A 9709-nucleotide genomic window follows, 5' to 3' on the forward strand; every position below is an offset into this window, starting at 1 on the left:
CGCGTCCCACATACAGCAACTAGAAGGATGTGCAACTATGACATACAACTATCCACTGGGGCTTTGGGGAGGGAAGAAAAGGAGGAGGATTGGCAATAGATGTTAGCTCAGAGCCGGTCTTCCTCAGCAGAAAGAGGAGGACTACCACGGATGTTAGCTCAGGGCTGATCTCCCTCACACAAAAAAATAAATAAATAAGAGCGCTCACACAGCATGACAATGTGATATGAGAATAGAGACTATAAACTTTTTTTTTTTCTTAGATGAGAAAATCGAATAGTGAAAGAAAAGCACGGTATGATACTGATGATTCGAAATCATTCAGTTCCAAAACTAAATGAGCACTACATTATTTTTTAAAATGGAAAGATGTTGGGGTTAGTATGAAGAGTACCTTCTGAATTTCAGTGGAAAGCTTGGCCAAGTGGGAGGTATTTTACAGGACAGAAGATCAGAACTCTAATCCCGGCCCTCCACTCAATTATGATGTAGTTTCTCCAAGACTTAATTTTCCCATGCATAAAACAGGAGTGAGATGCCCACTTGACCTGCTATAGATGTCGTATTATAGAGAAAATACAATTAGAAACATGAAGGCATTTTGATTAGAATATTTATATTTGGAGTGCCAGGTACAAGAGTATCATCATTAACTTTTCCCTTCTCTTTGTCTTGTCAGAGAGACTGTAGAGCATCATGGCTAAGAATCCAGCTAGGTTGTCTGGGATTAAATACTTGCTTTGTCACTTATTAGCTGTATCATCTTAGGCAAGTTACTACATCTCTCTGTTGGTTCAGTTTCATCCTATATAAAATGGGATAATAATAATAATGTTACTTCATAGACTTAGAGAGATTAAATAAGTTAATGTGTGCAAAGTGCATATTATTGCCCTGATATAACAAGTATTTTATAAATGTTAACTAAGATGATCTTGATTTCCACTCAATTTTACCATGACCTTCACCTTCAATGTGTTGGATAACTGATGTCCTCCTTGCCTCTCATGTGTATTGTTACCAGGACCATGTTTTATCTTTCCTAGTATTCCAATTCTTGAATATTTGTCCTTGTAATTCTGGCCATCTCTCCTCCCAGTCATGCCAGCCTTCACCTGCATGAACAGGTTTGCCAGTTAATATAACATTTTTCCCCCATTGCACTTTCCTGCCATGTGATTGCTATCATCTTTTTGCCCTCCAGTTTCCTAATAGGTTTGAACAAAATAGTATTCTGTTAATGACCTCCTTGTTACTTTTTTTCATAGAATTACTACTGCCTTTTTTTTTCCTCAACGTATTTTTCCCTGGAGAAATAGAACTTGTTGTTTATCCTAATGAAAGTGATATGCCTTGAGGCAATTTTAGCTCTAAACTCAGTCCCTATCAAAGCTTCCATTTACAGAATGAGGAGAGAGGAAAGAGGATTCAGGTAGGAAGACTGAAGAAGGTACACATTGGAAGGGCAGGTAGCTGGGGTAGAGGAGAATGATCTCATTACAATCTTACACAATCTTGTAGTTCCATTAAGCTTGGAAATCATTAGCTTATACCCAGGTTGTTAAGGACTTCGAGTGGAACCAATGGAGGGTACATGTACACAGGCCTTTTCACCTATGCTTCAGGGAATTGTTATACAATAGCTGTAACAAGTGAGGCTAAAGAATTACTTTTTTCTAGTTCCTTTGACTACTCTCCTTTTGACCTTGCCTAAGTCAGATGGCTTACCATGGGTTCCCTTCTTCTCTGTGCCTCGGAGAAATAGACACCGGACTATTATCACTCTGAGGCATCAAGAATGAGCTATAAAAAGCTAAGCAGTGGGTTGGGCCACAGCTATGGCTTAACAAATAGATAATATGTCAGGAGAAACCAGTTCTATCTTACAAATACTAGGAGCTCCCCTAGGAAGTGTCTCTATCTTATGAATCAAGATCGCAGCCTAAGTATTGAGAGGCAACCTCGGAGGCATTAAAAGTCAGTGATAGGATTAGATTTAAGGAATTTTAACAACATAAGAGGATAAACTTTATCACAGGATTATTAGTTTTATATGCCATGTAACAAATTACCACAAATTATGTGAGCAGCAGTGTAAAACAACACACATTTATTATTTCATGGTATCTGTGAATGAGAAGTGTGGGCACAGCTTAGTTGGATCCTGTGCTTAGGGTCTCAAAAGGCTGCAATCAAGGTGTCTCCTGGGTCGTGTTCCCATCTGAAGGCTCAACTGCAGAAGAATACACTTCCAAGCTCCCTCAGGCAGAATTCATTTCTTTGTGGCTATAGGATTCATGTAAACTTGCTTAATTAAATCCAGCCAGAAAGGGAGAGAGAAGAGAGAGAGAAACTTTAGCATGATAGGCACTATACTTTATGTAATCACATATATGTGATCACATACATCCCCTCACCTTTGCCACACTCCAAGTGACACCCACACTCAAGGGGACATTACACAAGGGCATTAACACCAGGAGGTGGGGATAATGAGAACTCATTAAAATCTATCAAATATGTCTGGGTATCTGCCACAGAAAGATTGTAGAAATTATCTCCACGGATCTTAAAAATAGGAGAAATCCAAATGTCCATCAATGGATGACTAGATAAACAAAATGTGGTAGATACATACAAGGAAATATTATTCAGTCTTAAAAAGGAGGGAAATTCTGACACATGCTGCAACATGGGTGAACCTTGAAGACAGTATGCTAAATGAAATGTCAGATATAAAAGGACAAATATTGTATGTGTCCACTTATATGAAGTACCTAGAGTAGTCAAATTCATAGAGAGAGAAAATAGAATGGTAGTTTCCAGGGGCTGGGAGGAGGAAGGAATGGGGAGTTGTGTTAGGGTTCTCCAGAGAAGCAGAACCAATAGGATGTGTGTATATAGAGAAAGAGATTTATTATAAGGAATTGGCTCTTGCAATTATGGAGGCTGGCAAGTCCAAATCTACAGTATGGGCTGGTAGGCTCAAGACCCAGGAGAGCTGATGATGCAGTTCTAGTCCAAAGACTGTCTGCTGGAGAATTTTTTCTTATTTGAGGGAAGGTCAGTTGTTTTGTTCTACTCAGGTCTTCAACTGATTGGATGAGGCCCATCACATTATGAAGGGAAATCTGCTTTACTCTACTGATTAAAATGTTAATCTCATCCAAAAACACCCTGGCAGAAACACTCAGAAGGATGTTTGACCAAATATCTGGGCACTCTGTGGCCCAGTCAAGTTGACACAAAATCAACCATCACAGGAGTATTTTTTAATAGATACAGAGTTTCAGTTTGGGATGATGAAAAAGTTCTGGAGATGGCTGGTGGTGATGGTCGCACAACAATGTGAATGTACTCAATGCCACTGAACTGTACACCTAAAAAATGATTACAACGGTAAAAATTTTACGTTATGTAAATTTTACCACAATAAAAAAAGAGAGGAACCTGCTTGTTTCTGTCAGGATTGAATAGTGAAAGGCAACAATCGGCAGTGCTGAGGAGCTGGGTCACACAGCAGACAATGATTGATCTAGCTTTCAAACTCTGCACATTGTGGCTCCTCAATATGGGCTTCTGGTTTGAGGAAGGTCAAGAAAAGATTTGAAGGTGACCCTAGTGTGGGTGTCCTCTGCCTCACGCTGTACTTTTAAAGTCTTCTATGAAGTGGATATTCTCTGCCGAGGTGATCTGAAAAGTCTCTCACTGAATCCTTTTGTGACAGATTCATATTGCATTTATAGTATCTCTTAGAAGATTTAACTATGTCTCTTATTAACTGGTATAATTGAAAGAACGGTGAGCTGAGTTCTTGTCTGACATCAGATAGAAAAGAGATATTCAGTAAACCACTTAAACTTTTGGGGCTTTAGTTCCACTCTCAAAATAAAAGAATTGAGATAGATTTTCCTTAAATTTCTTTGTATTTTAAAAAGCCAGCTTATGCTGGTGATGTCTTCATAGTTAAGAATCTCAGGTGTTAACTGTCTGTCGTTTGCAGAATAGTACACAATTCATATGGTACAGCAGGGTAGTAGAAAAGAATGAGCTTTTCCTCATAGAAGAAGATCTATTCTTACTCTTACAGGGCTTATAATTTAGTTGGAAAGATGGAATAACATTGATAGATTTGAAAATAAATACAGTGCACTGTTAGAGTATATAAAATGAGGAAAGAAAAAAATTGGTGGTGGAAATCCTACTTGTAGATGTTAAGCAGAGAGAATTTTTTTAAGAAAAAAAGAATAAATTGTGTTAGAGGGGTGTACTGGATTTATAGGGCTCGTCATCAGTCCTGGACTGCTTAGTGAGCTGCCTATGAGTGTCAGCCCAAAAGATAGTGGATGATTATGTTCTCCTGGGTCTCCTGGGTGAAGTGTGGAGGTGAATATCAGAAATCTGAGAGATCTAGCTCAACTTTAGGCCTTCTCTAAAGAATGTAGTTCTTTCTAGTGCTGTGTTTATCTTTGGGTGTTTTAACTACATAGTCACATATATCCTTCTGAGACACTTCTTCCCAGGACAATCCATAAAAGGCTACTAGGATGTGATGTGCTCACATGAAATATGTGTCATGTCCATTTCATCAACAAGTGTACTTATGTGTCTCATCTTAGTCTACTAGAATATTGATGGCATCTGAAATAACTGAGTCATTGTGGGAAAGGATAAAGTGTCCTCTTCATTGTGATATAATTTCAATATTTATTAATTCATCATTAAAAACAATTTCTTAAATTCTATTTATGTGAAAGTCACCACGGTGAATGGAGAAATGTATCCAATCTTGCTTCCTGGCACTCACAGTCAGGAAAGGTGGGATAAGGTTTGGGTAATAAAGGTAAGTAACATTGATTTGTTATAAGCTGATTTGACTATGATATACAGTCATGCATCACTTAATAAGGGGAACACATTCTGAGAAATGCATCCTTAGGTAGTTCATCACCGTGAAAACATCATAGAGTGTGCTTACACAACCCAGATGGTATAGCCTACTACACACCAAGGCTATATGTTATAGCCTATTGCTCCTAGGCTACAAACCTGTATAGCATGTCACAGTACAGAATACAGTGGGCAATTATAACACAATAGTAAGTATTTGTGTATCTAAACATAAAAAAGTACAGTAAAAATATGGTATAAAAGATATAAAACAGTACACCTGTGTAGGGTACTTACCAGAGTGGAGCTTGAGGGACTGGCAGTTGCTCTACATGAGTCAGTGAGTGAGTGAATGTGAAGGTCCAGGACATTACTGTACCCTACTGTAGACTTTATAAACACTGTATCTTCAGGCTACACTACATTTTTTTAAAAATACTTTTTCTTCAATAATAAATTAACCTTAGCCTATTGTAACTTTTGTACTTTATAAACGTTAATTTTTTTTTAACTTTTTGACTTCTATAATGACACTTACTTAAAACACAAATATATTGTGGAGCTGTACAAAAATATTTTTTCTTTTTATCCTTATTCTATGAGCTTTTTTCTATTTTTAATTTTTAAAATTTTTTTTACTTTTTAAACTTTTTTGTTGAAAACTGAGACACAAACACATACAATAGCCTAGGCCTACATAGTCAGGATCGTCAATAGCACTGGCTTCCACCTCCACATCTTGTTCCACTGGAAGGTCTTCAGGGGCAATAACATGCATGGAGCTGCCATCTCCTATGATAACAGTGCCTTCTTCTGGAACACCTCCTGAAGGACCTGCCTGAGGCTCTTCTTGAGGAGGTGTCACTCTTTTCAGAAATATGTCTGTGATGGTTTGCTTGGTTTGTTCCTTTATCATCATAGATTTGCTTGTAAGCAGATAATGCACCATGAACATTCCTCTCTATTAATGAAAACCATTCAGTGTTGGGGTCCATGTTTTCAAACATTTTAAGGAGCTTGTTGAGGTCTGCAAAAGCTTTTGCTAAACCCTTCTTTGTGAATTGTTTTGGGAATTCTTTTTTTTCTCCTACAATTTCCTTTTCTCTTGCCTCTTCTTCAGCTATGTGTTTCTATTCTAGTTTCAACAACTCCTCATTAGTCAATTCCTCAGGAACCACCTCTAAGAGCTCTTCAACGTCATCCTCCTCCACACTCAGGTTAAAGTTGTTTGCCATCTCAACCATAGACTTGTTGATTTTTGCAACCTCCTCATCCTTGGCAAATCCTTTGAAGTCATAAATGAACCTCTTGAGTGTCTTCTTCCAGATGCCATTCATACACTCCTTGGTGACATCACCCTCAAGCCCCTTCCAGGTTCTTGATTTAGTCATAGATGTTATAATCTTTCCAGAATTGCATCAGTGTCTTCCTCAGTTGCAGCAATAGCCTAGGAGAGGTTGTCCTCAGGTAGTAGGAAAGTAAAAGCTGCTATAACTCCTTGATCCACTGATTGGATCAAAGAGGTGGTATTTGGCGAGAGAAGCACCACTTTGATATAGGGATGAAGATCACCAATAAAAAGAAGATGTCCAGGAGCATTAACAATAAGCGAAATCTTGAAAGGTATGTTATTCTCCAAACAGTGCTTCTGCATTTTACTGGCATAGCAATTCCGGAGAGCATCTTGGAAGAGGAGTTGGGTCATCCATGACTTCTTATTGCTCCTGTAGTACACTGGCAGTGTGTGCTTATTGGTATGCTTGAAGGCCCTGGGGTTCTCATTGTGCCAGATCACAAAGAGTTTCAATTTGTAGCCTGCAACATTGCCCCCAAGCAAGACTGTTATTCTGTTATAAAAAGCTTTGAAATCTGGCATTGACTTGGCCTCCCTATGGATGAAAGTCCTTTTAGGCATCCATTTCCAGAATTGGAAGTTTTCAACCATATGGAATATTTTCTTTGGCAAGTAATTTTCCTCCACAATCAGCTTATCTAGACTTTCCAAAAATTCTTCAGCTGCCTTCACATCAGCACTCACGACTCATCACTTGCTTTCACATTATGTAGTGAATATTGATTCTTGAATCATTTAAACCACCCAGAGCTAGCAATAAATTCAACATTGTAGTCAGGTCCAGCATTTACTTTTTTTTTTTTTGTGAGGAAGATCAGCCCTGAGCTAACATCCATGCTAATCCTCCTCTTTTTGCTGAGGAAGACCGGCTCTGAGCTAACATCTATTGCCAATCCTCCTCCTTTTTTTTTCCCCAAAGCCCCAGTAGATAGTTGTATGTCACAGTTGCACATCCTTCTAGTTGCTGTATGTGGGATGCGGCCTCAGCATGGCTGGAGAAGCAGTGCTTTGGTGCCCGCCCGGGGATCCGAACCTGGGCCGCCAGTAGCAGAGCGCGCGCACTTAACCGCTAAGATATGGGGCCAGCCCCAGCCTTTACTTTCTTTTTTTTTAAATTTTATTTATTTATTTATTTTCCCCCAAAGCCCCAGTAGATAGTTGTCTGTCACAGCTGCACATCCTTCTAGTTGCTGTATGTGGGACGCGGCCCCAGCATGGCCGGAGAAGCGGTGCGTTGGTGCGCGCCCAGGATCCCAACCCGGGCCTCCAGCAGCGGAGTGCGTGCACTTAACCGCTAAACCACGGGGCCGGCCCCCCAGCCTTTACTTTCAACATCACAAAAAATATTTTTGCTTTGGCCATGATTGCCATGGTGCTGAAAGGGATACATCGCTGTGTCTTCAATGCAGGTCATTAGAAGTGTCTCCATGTCTGATATAGGCGCTTCTTGAATTTTTGTTAGTCTAGTTGCCTTCAATGAAGCAGATCTTCTAACAGCTTCCATCACTTTGTTCTTGTTCTTCGAGATCTTAGCTATGGTGGAATGGGACATGCCTCAGTGGCGAGCAATAATCGTCACTGATTTTTCATCTTTGTAGTCCTTAATCACTTTTAATTTTGTTTTCAAGTCAGTCCCTCCATGTGGCCTCTTACTGGCAACATTAGCAGTGGATTTTGTATGATTAGGGGCCGGGATGAACAAAGCAACACAAGATTAAATCAAAACCAAGAGAAAATGATGCAACGAAGAGATGCAGTAAACATGAGACGTATGAGGCTGCTGCTGGCATAACATGGCATACTGTTTCACAGTAAACTTTTCTTTTATAAGCAGAAAGAGTATACTCTAAAATAATGATGAAAAGTATAGTATAATAAATATATAAACCAGTAACATAGTTTTATTATCCTTATCAAGTTTTATGTACTGTACATAATTGTATGTGCTATACTTTTATACAACTGGCTGTGCAGTAGGTTTGTTTACACCAGCATCACCACAAACATGTGAGTAATGCATTCCACTATGACATTACTGCAGCTACAATATCATCCAACAACAGAAAATTTTCAGCTCCATTTTAATCTATGGGACCATCGTTATACACGCAGTTTGTTGTTGACCAAAATGTCATTATGAGGCACGTGGCTATATTTGCTACATGCTTAGTTTTTTTTTGTGAACTGTGTCGTAGAGTAAAACTTTAAATCACAGATAAATCACTTTCAATTTGGTCTCAGATACCCAGCACAGGAAAAGGAAATACAAAAAACCTATGAATGGCATCCTAATTAGGCTGTCAATATTGGTGATTTTTCCTAATAGTTTCCTAGATTATTTATTTATATATATATTTCCAATCTTCTTTTCTGTGTCCCCTTTCTTTTATTTTTTTCCTAGAGTGGTTTAAAGCAAATCCCAGATATCATATCATTTTGCTGATAAATACTTCAGTAGATATCTCTAATAGATAAGGATTTTTTAAAGAGCGTGTATAACTTCAATGACACATTTCTTTTCTGGTTAGGAGGTGAAGGGAAAATAGATAAGAATTCTGTCAATGAATACATATAGGCATACTTATGGGGAGCCCACTGAGGAATCTTTGTGACTCAAGACAATCATGTATAAAATGTATTCTTTGCTGGGCAATTCAACCATGCTGAATATTACTTCTGCTAACATTATTAGCTATCATTTATTGAGTTCTTATTGTGTGTGAAGTACAAAACTTAGCATTTTAACCTATTATCTCATTTGAATCCCTACAGCAACATCATCATTATCAAGTGGACATTATAATGTCCGAATTTATAGGCAAAGACATAGGTTCAGAGTGTTGAGTAATTCCCTAAGATTATAGACCAAGGGAATAGCAAAGGAAAGATTTGAAACTAGTTCCATCTGGCTCCAAAGTTTTCTCTGCTACTACATTATACTGCCATTGTATTAAATAGTACTCCTAATTAAGTTTGAAAATTACACAGGTCATCATGACTGGAGATAAAAGTCAAACGTGATTAGCCCCAAAATTCTTAAGTCCACTGCCAATTAAAGCAGTCAAAATTAAAACAGAAAATTTGAGACTGATGAAAAATACCACATAGGTATATTCTGCTACAGTGAGATAAAGAAATAGGGACATTGGAATCAAATAATCTGGTCTAAATGCACACTCTTCCACAAATTTAGTGTGCCTTACTCTCTTTGAATTTCAGTTTCCTTATCTGAAGAGTGAGTACAAGTGCCTCTCCTCTAATGCTCATGGAAAACAGAGTTTTCCCTTTCATAAATTACTTAGTGAAATATCCTGAAACACTATCAGAATCACCGCTTTCCCCAGCTGCAATAGACATAACCCAAGAATTTGCGTCAGCCAACTTCCCAATATGAAGCAAAACCTCTCCTTCCTCCTACAATGATTGAGTCATTCTTCTATTAGATAGCGGTAGCTATTTAAACAC

Source organism: Diceros bicornis, chromosome 17 (assembly GCF_020826845.1).
Source record: "Diceros bicornis minor isolate mBicDic1 chromosome 17, mDicBic1.mat.cur, whole genome shotgun sequence".
NCBI lineage: Eukaryota > Metazoa > Chordata > Mammalia > Perissodactyla > Rhinocerotidae > Diceros > Diceros bicornis.